The sequence below is a fragment of the Cetorhinus maximus genome, unplaced genomic scaffold (genome assembly GCF_964194155.1).
Source record: "Cetorhinus maximus unplaced genomic scaffold, sCetMax3.hap1.1 HAP1_SCAFFOLD_3009, whole genome shotgun sequence".
In the NCBI taxonomy this organism is placed as follows: domain Eukaryota; kingdom Metazoa; phylum Chordata; class Chondrichthyes; order Lamniformes; family Cetorhinidae; genus Cetorhinus; species Cetorhinus maximus.
The window spans coordinates 1-20,694 of NW_027598937.1; the positions used below are offsets into that span (position 1 = coordinate 1).

Consider the following 20,694-nt stretch of genomic DNA (forward strand, 5'->3'; position numbering starts at 1 on the left):
TCCATCTTTCTCCCTTAATAAGGGAGATGAGTGAAGAGAGAGAGAGAGAGAGAAAGAGGGTAGTGAGTGAGGGGAAACAGAGGGGTAAAGATAGTAAAACAGAGGAGTGGGTGGGGGTGAATAGACACAGGATCTGGGGGTCTCCGATGTGTAGTCTCTGCCCAGCTCCCAGTCACATCCTTCTAGAAAGGCCGAATTGCAAAAATTAATCCAGGGACAGTGAAGCAAGTGAGTAACTAACAATGAGTTTATTTTAAAAATTAATTCATTCACTGGAAAGCACTCAGTTTTTCTGAGGTTCCAAAAGGGGGCTCTTCACTCACAGATACATTCCCCCTCACACATTCTCACTCACTCACTCACTCACACACACATACAGACACATCCTCACACAGTGACACTCACACACAGATATATTCTCTCTTTCACACACTCACACAGGTGTATTCTCTCTCACCCGCGCACTCATTCTCTCTCTTACAGACAGCAATTCTCTTTCTTTCTCTCTCTCTCTCTCTCTCTCAGACACACACACATGTGGGCACACTCACACAGATATATCCTCACAATCACACAAGTATTTTCCTGAGACCACACCTGGAATATTGAGGAGAGTTTTCATCCCCATACCTGAGGAAGGATAACATATGTGACATGTAGGAATCACTCTCTCCTGTGTGTGTGTGTGTGAGTGAGTGAGTGAGTGTGTGTGAGTGTGTGTGTGAGTGTGTGTGTGTGTGTGTGTGTGTGAGTGTGTGAGTGAGTGTGTGAGTGTGTGAGTGAGTGTGTGTGAGTGTGTGTGTGAGTGTGCGTGTGTGTGAGTGTGTGAGTGAGTGTGTGAGTGTGTGAGTGAGTGTGTGAGTGAGTGAGTGAGTGTGTGTGTGTATCTGTCTGTCTGAATATTTCAAGGCTGGCTTCATACAGTGTAATTTGCAGTCTAAATTGTCTGATCAGATGCTGTAAACGCTGTTGTTCTCAGGACAGACAAATACTTTCTCCCTGTCTACGCTGTCCACACCCATCATGATCTTGAATCTCTCTCTCTCTTCAGGTACCATGTCCTAAGGTGGCCTTGGCTTTCCGTGTCTTGCTCTGTGGTTATGCTCGACAAGGTACTGCAGTGGTTTGCCATTTCCTTCTGCAGGTTCTGGCTGACCAGGAGACTCTCACATTCTTATCACCTGCCATCAGGCATTTTGGGAGGACTTCCAGGCTGATCATCAACCTGTCTGGCCACGTTCTGAACACCCCTTCCATGGCCATCAATTCCTGAACTCCGGGACTCGAACCCGGAGCTACTGGCTCAGAGGTAGGGGCACTAACCCAGTGTGTGGCAAAACCCCCACCAGGATCTTGTATACCTCTATCAATTCTCCCCTCATCCATCTCTTCTCCAAGGAAAACAATTCCAACTTCTCCCATCTATCTCCCTAACTGAAGTTCCTGACCCCTGGAGCCATTCTCGTGAATCTTCTCTGCTCTGTCCAATGGCTTCACGTCCTTCCTAAAGCGTGGCATCCAGAATTGGACACAATACTCCAGCTGAGGCCTAACTCGTGTCTGATACAAGTTTAACATAAGCTCCTGGCTCCTCTACTCTATGCCCCTGTTCCCTGGTTAATGAACTCTCTCTCTCTCTCTCTGGGAATCGGTAAAAAAGAATATTCAAAAACAGGAGAAACCCATTTAAGTTTCTTCACAGTGGCCATTTCCTCCCCAAATCCATTTAACATCGGAGCAAGATTTACTCTTGTTCACCAAATATCTGCCAATGGAAAACAATTGCAAACGGCAGTTGATGCTGAGTTATTCGTTAATGATTAACTCTGAGGTTGAAAGACTCAATGGGCCAAAGGGCCTCTTCTCTGTGATTCTGTGCACAGATATATTATCTCATACACGCAGGCACACACAGACACACACACACACACAGTAACACTCAAAGATATATTCTCCAACTCGCACACATACAGACACATTCTTTCTCACACACACACAGACACATGCATTCTCTCTCTCTCACACACACAAACACACCCACATAGATATATCCTTTCTCATACATGGACAGACTACACATACACAGTCACATTCACACAGTCACACTCAAAGAGATATGCTCTCTCTCACACACACATTTTCTCTCTCACGCACACACACGCACATACACACGCACACCAGCACACACACACCCTTACACACAGTCGCAAATACATTCTCCGTCACACACACACATACAAACACATTTTCTTTCTCTCTCCTGTCTCTCACTCAGTCACACGCTAACAAACACATTCACACTCACACAGATATATTCTCTCTTTCACACACACAAACACACACACACACATTCTCTCTCTCACACGTGGGAACACTCAAACAGATATACTTTCTCTCTCACATACAAACACTGACACACACAGATATATTCTTTCTCATTGTCCGCCACACTCACAGATACATTCTCCCTCCCACACACAAATTCTCCCTCTCTCTCTCTCTCTATCACACCCATACACACACACACCGTCACACACAGTCATGCTCACACAGATATATTCTCTCTTTCACATACATTCCCTTACACACACTCACAGATATATTTTTTCTCAAGCACACACACATTCTTTTTCTCACACACACACTCACACAGATATATTCTCTCTCACATGTGCACACATTCTCTCTCTTACAGACACCGATTCTCTCTCACACACAAACGCGCACCCTCACACACACTCACACGCACTCTCAGTCTCTCACATTCACTTGTATACTCTACACACAATACCTCAAACACAATCTTTCACACACACACTCAGAAACTTACACCCTCTCTCTCATACTCACGCTCTCACACTCTCTCTCCCAAACACATTCTCTCCCACACACCCTCTCTCCCACACTCTCCCTCTCCCACACTCACTCTATCTCCCACATTCACTGTCTTTCCCCCACTTGCTCTCTCTCCCACAATTGCTCTCTCTCCCAAACTCTCTCCCACATACACTTTCTCTCTCCCAAACACACTGTCTCTCTACCACACACACCTCTGTCTTCCACACACATCTCTCTCTCACACAGACTGTCTCTCTCACACACACTCTCTCTCCCACACACACTGTCTCTCCCACACTCACGCTCTCTCCCACACTTATGCTCTCTCATACACAATCTCTCACACACGCTCTCTCTCATACACACACACACTCTCTTACTCTCTCTTTCTTCTACACTCCCTCTCTCTCCCACACCCTCACTCTCTCCCACACACACCCTCTCATACACAATCTCTCACACCAGCTCTCTCTCTCTCACAAACTCTCCCACACACACATACACAAACACTGTCTGTCCCACCCATACACAAACGCTCTCCCACACACACTCTCTCTCTCACAGACACACAGTCTCCCATACCAACTCTCTGTCACACACACACACTCTCCCACACACGCTCTGTCTTCCATACACAGCCTCTCTCTCACACACTTTCTCCTCTCACATGATCTCTCTCACATACACACACACTCCCTCCCACACACACACACTCTCTCCCATACACACTCTCTCACCCACACACACTCTCTCGCACACACACATTCTCTCCCAGACACACACACTCTCTCCCACACACACTCTCTCACACACACACTCTCTCACACAAACTCTCTCCCATGCACACTCTCTCCCATAGACACACACACTCTCTCACAGACAGGCACTGTCTCCCACACACACTGTCTCACACAGACACACACACTCTCTCTGTCACACACATACTCTCTCCCACACACGGTCTCTCTCTCCCACACACACCTCTCTCTTCCACACACATCTCTCACACACACTCTCTCTCACACACCCTCTCTCTCTCACACGCTCTCTCGCTCCCACACACACTCTCTCTCACATAAACACTCTCTCTCTCACATATGTTCCATCTCTCTCCCACACACACCTCTTTCTTCCTCTCTATCTCTCTCTCTCTTCACACGTTCTCTCTCTCTCTCACATACACACTCTCGACTCTGGAGAAACTGGCGAATCTTCCCCACCGCACAATAAACACAGTGAGTCTCAATGATGCCTCCATTATCTTTGGAGCTGTTCAAGCCCCAAATGTAATCCCCACACATTCAACCCCACCCAGTTAGTGTTGTATTAAAACCCAAATATAATCTCCACACATTTACCCTCTCCCCTGTAAATGAATAAATTGATCATGGGGGAGATGGAAAGTGAAAGTTTAACTCGCCACAGTTTGGAGATATTTTCTAGTTTTATTTGGTCTATGGTCCTAGTCATAGAGGCTGCATTAAAGCTCAGGGACAGGAACAGGCCCCAGTCTAACAGAACATTCCTCTCCCTCCACAGCTCAGCCCAAACCTCACAGACAGGGCTGGAAGGAGTGAGAGGGAAATGGGACCCACTCCCCCTCACCCCCCACCCCAACCCCCTCCATCCTCTGACCTACTCACCCCTACCCCCAATTCAAATAATGACAAATCACGTTGGGACTTTTCTATCAGTTTATTACAAGATGAAGTGAGTGAAAGAAATGTCTGGAATGAGAGAAAGAGAGTGAGGGAGAGAGAGAGAGAGAGAAAGCTGGAGTGACAGAGACAGGGAAATTCCACCCCAGCTCCCCCAGAATCCCTCAAACTCCCATCGCCCTGTCTCAAACACAAAGACAATTTTGGAGTTAGAACAAACCTTTACCCAGGATCAGGGGCTTTTAATTTGAATGAAAGTCAATGAACTGGTTTCTCTTTGACATTGTGTGGTCCCTGCTGCAGTCCAGGAAAAGCTGCAGGCAATTTGTCACAGGAAGATCCCACACGGTGCAGTCAGCTTTGCTTTGCACTTTTTAAACCAGGGAAATATTTACACAGGCAGAGAGACATAGAGAGAGAGAGAGTGTGTTGCAGAGAGACTAAGACAGTGAAGACCCCCATTCAGAACCTCAGAAAAGCTGAGTGCTTTCCAGTGAATGAATTAATTTTTAAAATACACTCATTGTCAGTTACTCACTTGCTTCACTGTCCCTGGATTTATTTCTGCAATTCGGACTTTTCATTAAGGAACTGACTGGGAGTTGGGCCGAGTCTACACCTCGGAGACCCCCAGATCCTGTGTCTATTCACCCCCATCCCCTCCTCTGTTTTGCTATCTTTGCCCCTCTGTTTACCCTCTCTCACTCTCCCCTTTCCCTCTCTCTCTCTCTCTCTACACCCATTTCTCTAACTAAGGGAGACAAATGTAGTGACTGAGGGAGAGAGAAGAGACTGAGAATTTTACAATCACAGGTCAGAACAGTGAATTGAAATGGCTGCCGGCCTTTTATCTGTAACCCTTACATCACTTGCTCTCAGACACAGGCCCTGTGATCTTGGTGAATTAGACCCGGGTACAAGTTCCGGCCTTTTTAATTCCACGCCCCTGTGAGTGCTGGATTGTAATGCATTCTGAAAAGTTCCTGTCTTACCATCTGAAACAAAAATCCACACGACACTGGCCATGTTTTATATTTATAATTCCACAATCAGGTATCCCCAGTCAATGAAATAGATATTAGAGATACAATTAAGGCCATTCTGCACAGCAGGATCCCAAGAGTGGTCCAACAATGGAAGACGGCACCCCCCCAGACCCTGTGTGTCTTTCCCCAGCCCCCCTCAGTCCCCAATAGCCCCACCCCCTCTCTCTGTTTCACTCTCCCTCACTCTGTTCCTCTTTCTCGCCCTGCCCCCCTCCCTCACTCCGCACCCATCCAATTTCAATCAATCTTTTTATTTTTAAAGCGCTGACACTGTTGGGGGTGCAAGGAACAGTGGGTAGGGAGGGGGGAACCATGTTTGCTCAGCAGGATCCCACAAACCACCGATTCGTGGTCAGTTATAAATGTGACTGAGGATTGTATGAATGTGAGTGGGAAATGGTTCTCACACCCTCTCTCCCCCAACCCACCCCCCCTCCCCAATTAAAATAATGACCAATCACATTGGTGCTTTTTAAAACATTTTATTGAAAGGTGAAATATTGACAGAAAGAGCTGGAGAGAGAGAGATCGGAGAGAGAGAAAGCTGGAGAGATAAAGACTGGGGGTTGCTCTCCCCTCCCACCTGCCCCAACCCCCTCAGGTCTACATGAAACTGAATTCAAATGGCTGCTGCCCCTTCCGTTTAACCCTGGAAATCCCATGGCCCTGCCTGTCTAACACACACAGACATGACTCTGGAGTGTGAACAAGACTTTACACAGCCTCAGGATTTTCATTCCAGACCCTCTCCGAGTGCTTCACACTCAATGAACACATTTTTTAAAGTGTGCTCACCATCGCTGTGCAGGGAAGGCTGGCGGACATTTTTTATTTTACACAGCAGGATCCCAGAACATTCCTCTCCCTGCCGCTGACCCGTGTGAATTCCCAATCTTGACCATCACTTCAGTTTCCTCACCCCACTCACCCCACACCCCTCACACCTCCCGAAAGGGCTGAAACTCAACTGGGATCAGCTGGATTCTCTCAGGAGACATTTTAAAATCACTGCCTCAGGCTGTGAGTTTGTGTAAAATCCCACTTTCTGGAAGGCTGTGACTGGGAGCTGGTCAGTGGCTGCACACATGGAGCTCCCTCTTCCCAGGCCCGATGTCTTTTAACTCCCCACCCCATCCCAACTCTGTTTTGCTATCTCTCCCTCTGTTTCGGCCTTACCTCTCCTTTCTCTCTCTCTCTCTCTCTCCCTCTCTCGCTCTGTTTCCATCTTTTTCTCTGTTTCTCTCCCTCTCTGCCTCACTCTCTTTCTCACATGCCAGAAGATGAAGATGCAGAGAGAGAGAGGGAGAGAGAGAGAGACACAGAAATCCAACAATCACAATCACATCAAACTGAATTCAAATGGCCCTCCCGCTGTGCATCTCATTTCACCCTCACATTCATCCCTCTGCCTCAAACACAAGCTTTATTCCCAATTTACACCGGCTTCACGTTAAGACTTCAATTCCAGGCCATGGGGAATGCTCCAGTGCCCATGGGTTCATTTTTAAAGTGAGTTTTCTCTCTCACCCACTCCCTCAACTCCTTGTGTTTAGCTCTCTCTCCCTCTCTGTTTCCATCACTCTCTCTATCTCTCCCTCAATTCAGGAGGATGGGGAGTCTCCAGAAGATGCTAAACTCCCTCTTTCAGTTTGGGAAGGGGCTGCTCATTCCTTTGGGACACATTTTAAAATCACCGTCCCAGGATTTATTTTTACATGTCATTCTATCTCAGAGGGTGTGAGTGGAGGCGGCCAGTGACTACACACTGGAGACCCTCAGACCCTGTCTCTCTTTCCCACACCCCCTCCTGTTTTTACACCTCCACTCCCCTCGGCTTCCCTCTCTCTTTTTTTCAATCATTCTCTCCCTTTTCTCCCTCTGTTCCCGTCTCTCACATTCAGGGTAAAGATGGATGTTTCTATCTAGATCCTTCTCCCTGTTCCCTCTTTCTCAATCATTCTCTCTGTCCATATCTCTGTTTCTTTCCCTCTATCTCATGTGCTCTACATTGAAATGAGAGATGAAATGTTTCTCTCTCCCCATTTAAAATAACGACACACCACATCGCTGTTTGTGGAGAGTTTTTATTAGTAGAAGGTTTAAATAGAAACTAAGAAAACTGGAGAGAGAGAATGAGAGAAGTAGCTGAGGGATCGACAGACAGAAACAAAGCTGGAGAGAGAGGTAAATCTAAAGTCAGAACCTCAGTAAACTGAACAGTAATGGCCACTGTGAATCTGATTTAACAGATTCCACTTCATCACATTCACTCCCCACCTGTCTTCTTTTGGAATTATAACAAGCTTTTAAACAACTTAAGATTTCATATATTTAATTTCTTCTTTGTCACACACCAAGGGGTTAATGTGTTTGTGACTAATTGCAAAGCCGGGATATTTTAACCCCAGGGTTTCAAAATCCAGCACCCCATCATCTAACAGAAACCGCTTCATCGATGAACCAAAAACCAGGGTCCCTCAGATTAAAATTAAACCTCGGGGTGATAAAGGGACACAACTCATGTGGGTAAAGCCTGTGGAGCAGGGCCCAGTCCATCCATCGCCCTCTGGGGATAAGCTCCTGTTGAAGGATTCCTCGTCACATTGCAGTCTTCAAACTCCAAATTCCTGGGGAAAAGAGAGAGAGAAAAGAATTGACTAAAACACAAAGCAGGGGCATTTTTAAATAGAATACCACAGCAAGATCCTAGGATTCCACCACCACAACCTTCTTCTCAGCTACACAATCTCTCACTAACATCCAAATACAGGAATATCCCAGATATAAACAAGAGGCTAAAATAAATTGAGAGACTGTTCCCTTTATCTGTGTTTCTCTCTGTATCTCTCTTCCCATCTCATTCACATCTCTGTCCCCCTCAGTCTCTCTCTCTCTCTCTGTCTCTCAGAGATGAAAATTAAGTCTCGATCGGGGTAATAAACAGACACAACTCACGTGGGTGAAGCCTGTGGACCAGGCCTCAGTCTATCCCCCTCTGGAAGAAACTCCTGTCCTTGTCCTTGTCCCAAACTTTCCCTCTTTGGATCCTCAACTTCCAGTTTTCAGAACACAAATTTCTCTGGAGAAAAAGATAAAATTGGTTAAAAAGACAAAAGCAAAGACATTTTTTAAAAGCCAAAATAGCACAGCAAGATCCCAGAGTTTCCACTCTCAAGTCAATCTCTCAGCAACATCCCAACACAAACAAATCACAGTTTGAAAGCAGATTGAGACACACAGAAAAAGACACACACATTGAACCAGAGTGGGGAGTGTGTTCATTCTCTGTTGATTAACTTATCACTTGCTTCATCATGTCATATCCAGGCCAATTTATTTTAGATTTCACAACATCTGAGCCGTCTCATCATTCGTCCCGGGGCTCAGACAGATAAAGAGGCAGCAGGAGATTGCTTCCCAATGCCTGTGTATGGTCTGAACACCATTCTCCAGATGGCAGCTACCTCCAGCCTGCTGCTGATCAGTAAGTCTCTCTGCGTTTGAGCATTTAGTTCACACAACAGCAGGGGCAGGGAATTATGTGTTTACTTCACTTTAAGATCTTGATGAAGAAAAATTGAAATGGGGAAGTTCAAACAGAATGATAACGTTCTATATTTTTAAATGCTGCAAATCCAATTATGCTTCATTATTTTTTTTAACTTTTTGAAGTGATCTGGGATGCTAAAGCTGTTGAATTGTAATTCAAGTCTCCCCTGCTCAATTCTTTGCTTATAACTCCAGCTCTCCAGCTCACTCCAATTTCTGAGGCTCTGGCCCTCAGCCTTGATTTTAAACTTCATCTTTGGACTCAACTCGCCCTCTTTAACTTTCAGCTCCTTCAATTCCCTGCCACCCGCCCCTTTCCTAACTTGTTCCTGGGCACCTTGCCCTCAACACCTCCCGGTGTTTACTGACCCACAGTGGTTCTCAGGCAACATCTGGATTCTCAAATTCTCATCCTCCTGTTCAAATCCCTCCTTCACCCCCTCCCTCCCTATCTCTATAACCTCCTGCAGCCCCTACAATTCTCATACTCCTGTTCAAATCCCTCCCTCACGCCCTCCCTATCTCTGTAACCTCCTCCAGCCCCTACAATTCTCATACTCCTGTTCAAATCCCTCCCTCACGCCCTCCCTATCTCTGTAACCTCCTCCAGCCCCTACAATTCTCATACTCTACAAATCTCCCCATGGCCCCTCGTTCCCTCCCTATCTCTGTAACCTCCTACAGCCCCTACAATTCTCATCCTCCTGTTCAAATCCCTCCTTCAGAGAGTTGGAGTGAGAGAGAGAGAGAGAGAGAGAGAGGGGTGAGAGAGAAGGATAGAGAGAGGCCATCACGTGAAAGAAAATGTGATGGGTGAGAGTGAGAGAGAGATCCGATCTCCATCTTTAAAATGGAGGGATATTCCCTCTCAATCTGAAAAATGGAGGGTTATTCCCTCTCCATCTGAAAAATGGAGGGAGATCCCTTCTGCATCTTTTAAATGGAGGGAGATCCCTTCCCTAAATTGTGAAGTGGAAGTGCTGGAACCCAGGATGGAGGAAAGAATAAAGCTTATTCAAGACTGAAAAGTTAACCTGTTTGTTTATCACAGAAACTTACAACAGAGAAGGATGCCATTCAGCCCATCGAGCTGCTGTCGGCCATCTGCAAGAAAGGTTTAGCTGATCTCACTCATCTGCCCTTTCCCTGTAACTCTGGAAATATTTTTCCCTCAACTTCACACCCAATTTTGGCTCACACAAAGGCACTCCCACGCACACAATCTCTCAAACACACTCTCTCTCACACAAACTCTCTCCCATACACACTCTCTCCCATAGACACACACACTCTCTCTCACTCACACACTCTCTCACATAAACTCTCTCCCACGCACACTCTCTCTCACACAGACACACACTCTCTCTCACAGACACGCACTGTCTCCTGCACACACTCTCTCACACAGACACACACACTCCCCCCATATTGTCTCTGTCAAACATATACTCTCTCCCACACATGTTCTTTCTCCACGCACACACTCTCCCTCTCTCACACACGCTCTCCCTCTCTCTCACACATACTCTCTCTTTCACACACTCTCTCCCGCACACACTGTCTCTCTCCCACACACACCTCTCTCTTCCACACACGCTCTCTCACACAGCCTCTCCCTCTCACACACCCTCTCTCTCTCTCACACGGTCTCTCGCTCCCACACACACTCTTTCTCACATACACACTCTCTCTCTCACACATGCTCCATCTCTCTCCCACACACGCCTCTTTCTTCAACTCTTTCTCTCTCACGTTCTCTCTCTCTCTCACACACACATTCTCGACTCTGGTGAAACAGGTGAATCTTCCCCACCGCACAATAAACACACTGAGTCTCAATGATGCCTCCATTATCTTTGGAGCTGTTAAAGCCCCAAATTTAATCCCCACACATTCAACCCCAACCAGTAAATGTTGTATTAATGCCCCAAATGTAATCTCCGTACATTCATCCCCCACCCCAGTAAATGTTGTATTAAAGCCTCAAATATAATCTCCACTCATTTACCCTCTCCTCAGTAAATGAATAAATTGATAATGGGGGAGATGGAAAGTGAAAGTTTAACTCACCACAGTTTGGAGATACGTTCCTGAGATGAAAGTAATCCAATGCCACCATCTGCTGGCGGATCCCGGCTACTGCAGGCGCTGCTCTTTGCCAGTCTCAGAGAAGTTCAGTCACTGGGTGGCTGGTCTGGGAACAGGCTGATGGGGTGTGAACGCTGTAACGGGATAGAAATTTGCAGCTGGGGCTCGGCTGGTGCATTTTCCCCTTTAGCAGCGATCTAACACTGGTTTGACCTCAGCCGGAATAATGTTTACAGTTCTGGGCTCTACACTATAGGAAGATGTGAACACCTTGGGGAGAGTGCAGAAGAGGTTTACAAGAATGGTTCTGATGGGACCTTTCCAGAATCTAGCGAAGTTTGGAAAATTAACTCCAGCGCATCGACTACCTCATTAGCCACATCTTTTAAGACTCTAGGATGGAGGCCATCAGGACCTGAAGACTTGTCAGCCCACAGCTCCATCAGTTTACTCAGTACCGTTTCCCTAGAGTTTTTCCCATTGATTCCAATGTTTGTTCCTTGGATAAAGAGTCGGATGCACCAGCCGAGCGCTCGCTGAAAATTTCAATCCGCTTTGCAGCGTTCATACCCTGTGCTCAGACCCAGCCAGCCAGTGACTGAACCTCTCTGAGACTGGCAAAGAGCAGCGCCTGCAGTAGCCGTGAGCAGCCAGCAGAGGGTGGGATTGGATCACTTTCATCCCAGGATAGTTTCTCCAACCTGTGGAGAGTTCAACATACACTTTCCATCTCCCCCATTATCAATTGATTCATTTACTGGGGAGAGGGTGAATGCGTGGGGATTATATTTGAGGCATTAATGCACCATTGATTGGGGTGTGGATATTATATTTGGGGCTCTAAAAGCACCAAATATAATGTAGGTATCATTGAGACTCTGTGTGTTTATTGTGCGGTGGGGAAGATTCACCTGTTTCACCAGAGTCGACACCAGCTTTCGAAATGGAGACTCTCGCTGACAATTCTGTTAGAGACTTTGGGTGAGGTTTACAACTGGCGGGGTAAATGGCCGAAGAGGGGCGGGGGTCAAGAGTGGGTGTGGGGCATTTGCATTTTGACTCTGCCCGTCTGGCTGTCTCGCTGTAACTCACACGGTCACAGGACAAGAGCTGCAAAATGGGAAACGGCTGTATCAATTTTCTCTCCTGGTCCGGCACAGACAAAGGGTGTTCCTGGAATAAAGAGTCAGATGCACCAGCCGAGCGTCCGCTGCAAATTTCACTCCCTATGCAGCGTTCACACCCCATCAGCCTGTGCCCAGACCCAGCCACCCAGTGACTGAACCTCTCTGAGACTGGTTCAGAGCAGCGCCTGCAGTAACCGTGGCCGCCAAGAGATGGTAGCATTGGATCGCTTTCATCTCAGAAGAATCTCCAAAAAGTGGAGGCTGATATCCCATTATCAATTTATTCATTTACTCGGGTTTGGGTGGTGGGGGTTGGTGGTGAATATGTGGAGATTACATTTGAGGCTTTAATAAAACATTTACTGGAGGGGGGTTGAATGTATGGAGAATATATTTGGGGCTTTAATACACCATAGAGACCCCTCAAGCCTGCTCCATCAGTCCCTATTCAGCCTTCAGTGTCCCTCTGGATATTTCACCTCTGAATCACACAACACACACAGCGAAGTCTATTATATGATGGGAAGCAGCAAACACTGTTACACTCAGTAAACACGGTACCTTAATTCTGAATCGTTTTAATATCTAGTCAGGTAAGTGTCATCGCACAGGGGCTACATTTCACTGGGTCAACATTCTCACCCAACACGAAAGCAATTGACAAAGCAGCAGCATGAGCGATGTTGTCTGCAGCTCCTCACTTCCCACGTTCTTCAGTTGAAGTCGCTTGGGCTATTTTGAAGATGGGAAGCTGAGTGTTTGGTTTATTGGATAATCAGTTGTGCAAATCTATTCCCAGGTACCTTGACTGACACAGGTAATGTTTCACACTCCCAGTGTCTTGTTGATAGCCTTTCTGACTCCTCCTTATCCTCTCCTGATAAAACTTTCTGAATCCTGCGTGAGAAAATGTCTTCCATAGATATCCATACCAAATACAACAACCTGAGGAAAGCCAAGTGTTTGCCGCCAGCCCTGTCCCTAATGCTCAAACCTGGATGGAGGGATTTGTAATCAAACATAATCAGTGGCAGAGCCGCGACTGGTGGGTAAATAAAACAGGGGATGTGAGATAGGCCAGGATAGGAGAAGCACAGAGACCCTGGGGAGACTCTTTTGAGTTACCAACAGTCACAGATTGCAACTTCTTTCGAGTACAATCACAGTTCTTGGTTTTCCGGGAGTGGGACATGAACCCACAACCCTCTGATTCAAAGGCGAGGGTGCTATGAACTGAGCCACAGCACCCTGGGGGTTTGTGGGGCTGGTGCAGTTTATAGATATAGGTATAGCAGGAGCCACGTTAAAGCATCTGTCTACACGATGCATTGATCCACATTTATCATCATCATCAAGGATGGACACCCATGAACTGTGGTTCTTCTTTCTACAGATTGAATATCCTGCAGCTCCCAGTGAAATGCATTGACACAGTTAGCGATAGGATTGAAACTGATCGTGTTCATTTCGGGACATTTGAATGAAGATGTGGTGGAGAAGCTGGAAATCGCTGTTCCGAATACTCATTGGCCCCTTCACAGCCACGCCCATCACGTCAGCCATTGGCTGGGATTTCAGACATTCCGCAGAGAGAAAGGGGAGCGGGATTTAACAAATTCAGTTCCAACCTTCACTCAGATCCAAGATGGTTTTCATTAAGTGGCCAAAGCTCCCTGGTGATTTAAAAATTTCACCGCGCATGAATATTTATTAATAATTCCGAGTAATAGATTAACTCACTCCCTGAAAGGAAATAGTAACTCAGCTCCTGAGCCTCCGAGGACTGTCCACCTTCTACATGGCACAAATCCGGAGTGTGAAGGGATCCTCGCCACTCTCCTGGATGAGGGCAGCTCCAACAAAAGCTCGATAACGTTCAGGGTAAAGCAGCGCCGCTTGATTGGCACCAGATCCACAACATTCACACCCTCTACCACCGACGCACATTAGCAACAGCGAGTGTCATCTACACGAGGTACTGCAGAACCCACCAAGGCTCCTTAGACACTGCCGCCTAAACACAGGACACCTACTACTAACATCAACTGACACATGGGAACCTGCGCCTGGAAGTTCCCCTCCCAGCCACACACCATCTTCACGGAGAACCTAGTTTGCCCAGACAGGAGCGTCTGAATGGAAGAGAGAATGTTCCAGCGGCAGAGAGGCTCAGGGGGTGAATTCTGTTGTTCACAGTCCTAGGCTAGCGGTGGTACCGCTCACAATGGTGTGGCTATTAACACTGGGAGTGCGGAAGAGGCCACGTTTAGCTGAACACAGATATCGGAGAGTGATAGAGGGTTTGAGGAGGTTTTATATACACTTATAGCTGGAGCCGGGACATTTAGGTATTGGATTGCAGGAAGGAGAATTCCGAGGTGCAGTTCACAGCTTTTGTGAACGAATATCCACCCTCTCCTGCTGCAGCCAGCGGTCTGTTTAAATCGGGACTTTGTGAGCGGGTCCCTGCCCTCGGAAGTCGCTTTGCAATGTGTCGACATCGCCGATCATCACTGGGCTGCCGCCCTGTATCCCCTTTGGGATGGGAAACACGTGTTCGCTTGTGGGAAATTCTTCAGTATCTACACAAACACAGCAACCTGATTTGTGAGAGTTTTCTGTTATTGAAGGGATGGTCAATAATTTCAGGCAGAGTCGAGCTAATCGGCGAATATAAATTCATCCGGATGTAGTTCTAGAAAAAAAAATCCTTTGCATAAGGGTTAGTGCACAGTGAGAGTGTTTTGCAGCATGATTTGTATATTATCCTTGCTTAGCACTGACATGAATGATTGTTGGTTATTATTTACTTGATCCTAGGGATCGAAGCCTGAGTTTCATACATGCGAGGGAAGTGACCTCCCACTGAGCTGCCCTCCCCCTAACCGCAATTAGCTTATTGGACAAGGTGGATGTGGAAGCAAGTTTGACGTTCGTTCCTCCCTTTATTGTTAAATCGCTTAATTATAATTTTACTCCATTGACCTGCTTATGTCCCATTTTGTCCCAGTGTCACGGTCAAGTCAGGCGCGATTCAGATCTGCTCCCTTTCCATTCAGGGGCAGAATCCCATTGGGATAGTTTTAAACAAGGATGTTCAGCAATTGTTGGAAACCGATTCGCGATCTGGCTGCGCGCCCATGGCCCAGGGAGATGAAATGGGGATTGCAGATGTGGGCAGCGGTTTGCAAGAACGAAGGTTTGATGAGATTTAACCTTCGGGAATTGGGTTTATAGAAGCAGTTTTGAAGGAGGGGGCCGTGTTAGAAAGTAGAGATAGTTTAAGTAAGTTATATTTGTACTTGTAGGTGTTAGGAATTAGTTTTAGCTGAGAAACTGGTGTCATCTCTGCTTATCTCCGAGATATATAAAATATATAACTCCTCCCTTCCACTAGCCCACCACGCTTCACCTGCAAAGACAGAAAGAAACAGCTCCCATTGGCGGATCAAGATCCAGAGATCATGGACTTTTTTCTCTTGGTCACGATCCTTGAGTTACTGACATTCGGCCAAAGTCTTTAAAGCGGCCACATCGCGGCCGGAAATGACCTCCCACGTGATGGAGATAAAGTAGACTAACCCTCTTTGTTTATCTGGCAAAATGAGACAATGACTGTTAAATAGATTACGATTCAAAATCATTCATGGTCTAATTTGAAGAGGAATTAGGACCGAAATAAGAAAGGGGGCCTATTTCTCTCTACTACAACTATTGTTTAATAATGGGGCAAGGTAGTGGGGATGTAGCTCAGCGGTAGAGCGCACGCTTCGCATGTGTGAGGCCCCGGGTTCAATCCCCGGCATCTCCACTTCACTTATTATTCATTCACGGGATGCGGATGGGGCAGGAGAGTCCAGCATTTATTGCCCATCTCTAATTACCCCCTCAGAATGTGGTGTTCAACTGCCGCCTTGAACCGCTGCAGTCCCTGTGGTGCAGGTTAGACGGGGAGATCCCGGGGTTTTATCCTAGGGACAGTGAAGGAACGGCCGATATATTTCCAATCCAGGGTGGTGAGTGGCTTGGAGAGAACTTCCAGGTGGTGGTCTTCCCAAGTGTCTGCAGCCCTTGTTCTTCTAGGAGAAATCAGTCGTGGATTTGGAAGGTGTTTTTAAGGATGCAGAGCGAGTTGCTACAGTTCGTTTTGTAGATGGTGCACACTGTGTTGCCACTGTGCGTCGGTGGTGGAGGGAGTGGATGTTCACCGGTAAAGGGGGCTTCCTTGTCCCGGATGGTGTCAATATTCTTGAGTGTTCTTGGGACTGCGCTCATTCAGGCAAGTGGAGAGTTTTCCATCACACATCTAACTTGTGCCTTGTAGATATTGAACAGGCTATTGAACAGGGAGTCAGGAGGTGAGTTATTCGCCGCCGGTTTCCTAGCCTCTTTCTCGCTCTTTGAGCCACAGTATTTATATGGCTAGTCCAATTCAGTTTCTGGATAATGGTAACAGCCAGGATGTTGCTAGTTGGGGAATTCAGCGATGGTAATGCCATTGAACATCAAGGGGCGATGGTAAGATTCTCTCGTGTTGGAGATGGTCATTGTCTGGCACTTGTCTCGTGTGAATGTTATTTGCCACTTGCTAGCCCAGGACTGAATATTGCCCAGGCCTTCTTGTATTTGGACATGGACCTGCTTCAGTATCTGTGGAGTTGTGAATGATGCTGAACAATGTGCGGTTATCAGCGAACACCCCCACTTCTGACAACCGCTCCCATTTCCAGACCAGCAGGTTTTGTTAAACTGAAACAAACATTGATGTTTGTACCCGGATTGTGTTCACCTTCCTGCTTCCATCTGGAGTGATATCAGATACAATGAAAACCTGGATAAAGGTTTATACTTTGGCACATGAGGATGTAGCCCCGCCCCTCAGCCACATCTGGTCCACCATTCTTTCCATGCCGTCTCTCTCTTCCTTGCAGCCAGTCCAGGTTGTCAGAGGGCCAGACTGGCACTTCTAACCCTATCACACCTGGTGTGACCTTTCACGTCTCTCGCACTTTCTCCTTCTGAGAAAATGTCATTTTGCCCATCCCCTCTCATTCAAAACTGCCCTCACTGCTGTGCACCGAAGGACCATCGAAAAACGCTCAAAGTGATATCTTCACTATTTTCCGCACTCAGCCTCCGCAATGATTGATTTCTCGTCTTCAGGGACTCCATCCCGATTCCTCGTGTTCTCCTCCCTCCCACCCCCCTGATTTCATCGCCTGTTTATCTCCCCTTAATCTCTCTCTGTGTGTAAAGAATCCAAGCCAGATTCCCTGGCCTGCAAGAACCCAATTACTTCCTGTCTCCCGGGCCTCTCTCCTGGTACAGCTCCCATCTCCACTTCATTCCAATGGACACTGACCTGAAATGATATGGCGGACATCTGTTTCACCCATTCATCGCCACATCTGCCTGGCCTTGAGACAAAACAATGTAGGGTCTTCTCTCGTCACCTCAAACCGTTCACTATGCCATTATCATCCTAGAATTCAATGGTTGTCTGCAGTTCTCTCTCTGTCCCTCTTGAAATCGGACGCAGTATCTCAGATTTCCGACCTTCGATGTTTAAGCCCTTTAAATAATGCGCCAGTGTTTAGCTGCCCTGTCCCTGGGAATCTGGAGAGTGGGATCCATCTCCCTTTCCCTCGCATTAGGGAGGATATCAAGCTTTGGGAAATGGTGGAGGAAGCATTTACAATGATTGCCCCGGAGATGAGGCATTTCAGTGGTGTGGGCAAATTGGAGAATTTGGGTTTCCGCTCTTGCTTTGAGCATCTCACCTTGTTTTACTAACATCGCATTTCTCCATCGCCCTCCAAATATCATCAGAAATTCTCACCGAGAGATTTGCCCTTCTTCCCTCCCTCAGTCTCTGCAATGAGGGGCTGTCCATTGTCGGTGACTCCATCTCAATTCCCCCCGCCCTCTCCCCTCTGGGTTAACTGCCCTCTTACCCCCTTAGTCTCTCCCACTGGGCAGTACCCTTGAGAGGCACTTCCTGTTCCCAACTTCCACTCCCGCCTCCCACTTTCGCTAATATTCTTAACGTGGTTCCTCACCTCAGGTCCTTTCCTTCAAACCCAACTCCCGGTCCGCTTCAAAGCGTTTGGAAATGATTCCAACTCCTAACTCGGTTCCCATTTTCTCCGGAGCTCTGTGTCTCTCTCCACTTAGAATTCCGCCCCACTTACTGCACCGAAGGGGCTGATATCAAAGTGACAAATGATATTGTGCATGACTGTGACAAGGGTAACGTCTCCCCCCTAAACTGTACAGATGTATCAAAGCCAGACATGTGTAGTTAGATCACAGAACAGCCGTTTAATGGGCGAACAGTCTCAAAGGGCCGAATGCCCTCCGCCTCTTAATATTCTCGTTCACTTTAGCGGTTGTTTATTTCTAAAGTCAGCGGCTGTTTCATCTGGGGTGTGGTTCTTTGGTAGAGAGCCTGTTATTTAATGCGTGAGAACAGAGGAGAAGAGGGCTTACGAGCATGAGAAGGTCAGTCAGCAAACGAATCTGCTGCACTATTAAATACATCATACGAACATACGAAATAAGAGCAGAAGGCCATTCGGCCCCTCGAGTTTGCTCCGCCATTCAATAAGATCCTGACTGATCTGTTTGTGCTTCGAATTTCACATTCCCAGTTACCCCCGATAACCTTTGACCCCATTGCCTAATTAGCATCAATCTCCCTCCGCCTTATAATTATTTAATGGCCCGGCCTCCGCCGCCTTTGCAGGTTGAGAGTTGCAAACTCTCACAGGCTCTGAGAGAATAAGAGAAGCTCCTCATCTCTGTCATAAAAGAGCAGTCCCGAGGTTTAAAACACGAGTTCTGGACTCTCTCACCAGCAGATACATCCTTTCCACATCCACATTTTCGAGACCATTCAGGATCTGATATACCTCAATCAAACCACCCCCCACTCTTCTAAACTCCAGAGGAAACAAGCCCCAGTCTGTCCAATCTTCTCTCATATGACAATCCTCTCATTCCCGGTGAAAATCTACTAAATCTCCTCTGAACCGCCTCCAACTCACTGGCTGATCTTGTACCTCAGCACGATTCTCCCACACTACCCACATGCCCCTGATGCCTTTCAGATCTAGAAATCTGTCTCGAAAACATTCGATAACTGAGCCTCCGCAGCCACTTGGGGTAGAATATTGAAAAGTTTCACCACCCTCTGTGTGAGGAAATCCCTCCTCCTCTCAGCCCTTAATGGCCTGTCCCTTATTCTGAGACGGTGTCCCCTAATTCTTGACCACAACAGCCAGACGAACAGTCCTTCCTGCATGGACCCTGTTGAGATCTGTAAGAAGGTTGCATGCTCCAATAGGATCAGCATTCACTCTGGAGGATACAGGCCCAGTCTCCTTAATCTATCCTCATACGACAAGCCCGCAATTTTCTTTGCACTCTCCCTGTGTCAAGTGTACCCTCACATAGGTAGAGAGAACAAAACTGCACCAAATTTCCCGCGTTACCGAGATTCGGTACAATTCCCGCTAGAATTAGTTTCTCCAGTACTCAAACTCTGCTAAAGGCCAACATGTCATGCCCCTTGCTAACTGCTTGCTGTGCCTTCAATCCCAGCAAATTCCAAGCAGAATAAATGCAGCCAGACGCTGCCAATTTGCCCAAACCGTGTCCGGGTTATCTTCAATCCCGTCAGCTTCACACGCGAAGGCTGAATGAACAGTTCCCATTGGCGTATCAAGGTCCAGCGATCATGGGCTTTGTTTTTGGCGCTACCTTTGAGCTCCGGACATCCAGACACAGTATTCGAACGACCATATCGCAGTCTGACATGACCTGCCTCATGACAGAGCCAAAATTAGACTTACATTGCCTGTTTGTCCGGCAAACTGAGACAATGACGGTTAAATGGAACCGCTGCCATCTGGAAGGACATGGACAGCAGACACGTGCGAATACCATCACCTGGGAGTTCGCCTCAAGCCTCTCACCATCCTGACTTGGAAATATGGTTGCCATTCCTTCACTGTCACTGGGAAAAAATCCTGGAACTCCCTCCCTAACAGCACTGTGGATGTACCTACACCACATGGACTGCAGCGGTTCAAGAATGCTGCTCACCACCATCTTCTTAATGGAAATTGGTTATGGGTAATAATTATTGGCCAAGAGAGCTTCGCCCACTTCGGCCAAAAGAAAAAAAAAATCAGATTGTGGCAGAGGTGGCCGCGCACCCAAAGGACAGGAAGCCATTGGACTCAATGTTGTGATCAGGGTGCGAAAGGCAAGGAGAGAGGAGTACCAGGGGGATGGACCATACAAGGCAGCGTTCTGAGCAATGACTACCCGTTAATGAAGGGAGAGATCCGGCAAGGTATGGAATGCTAAGAAGCTTCTCTAACA

The 20,694-nt window shown here is 47.2% G+C and overlaps 1 non-coding gene across 1 annotated transcript; it reads left to right on the forward strand.

Annotated features, from left to right (window-relative positions):
• Positions 1 to 16,045: 16,045 nt before the first annotated feature.
• trnaa-cgc (transfer RNA alanine (anticodon CGC)) lies at positions 16,046 to 16,117 on the forward strand. The gene has a single exon. It is a non-coding gene; the product is annotated as a tRNA-Ala (tRNA).
• The last annotated feature ends 4,577 nt before the right edge of the window (positions 16,118 to 20,694 follow it).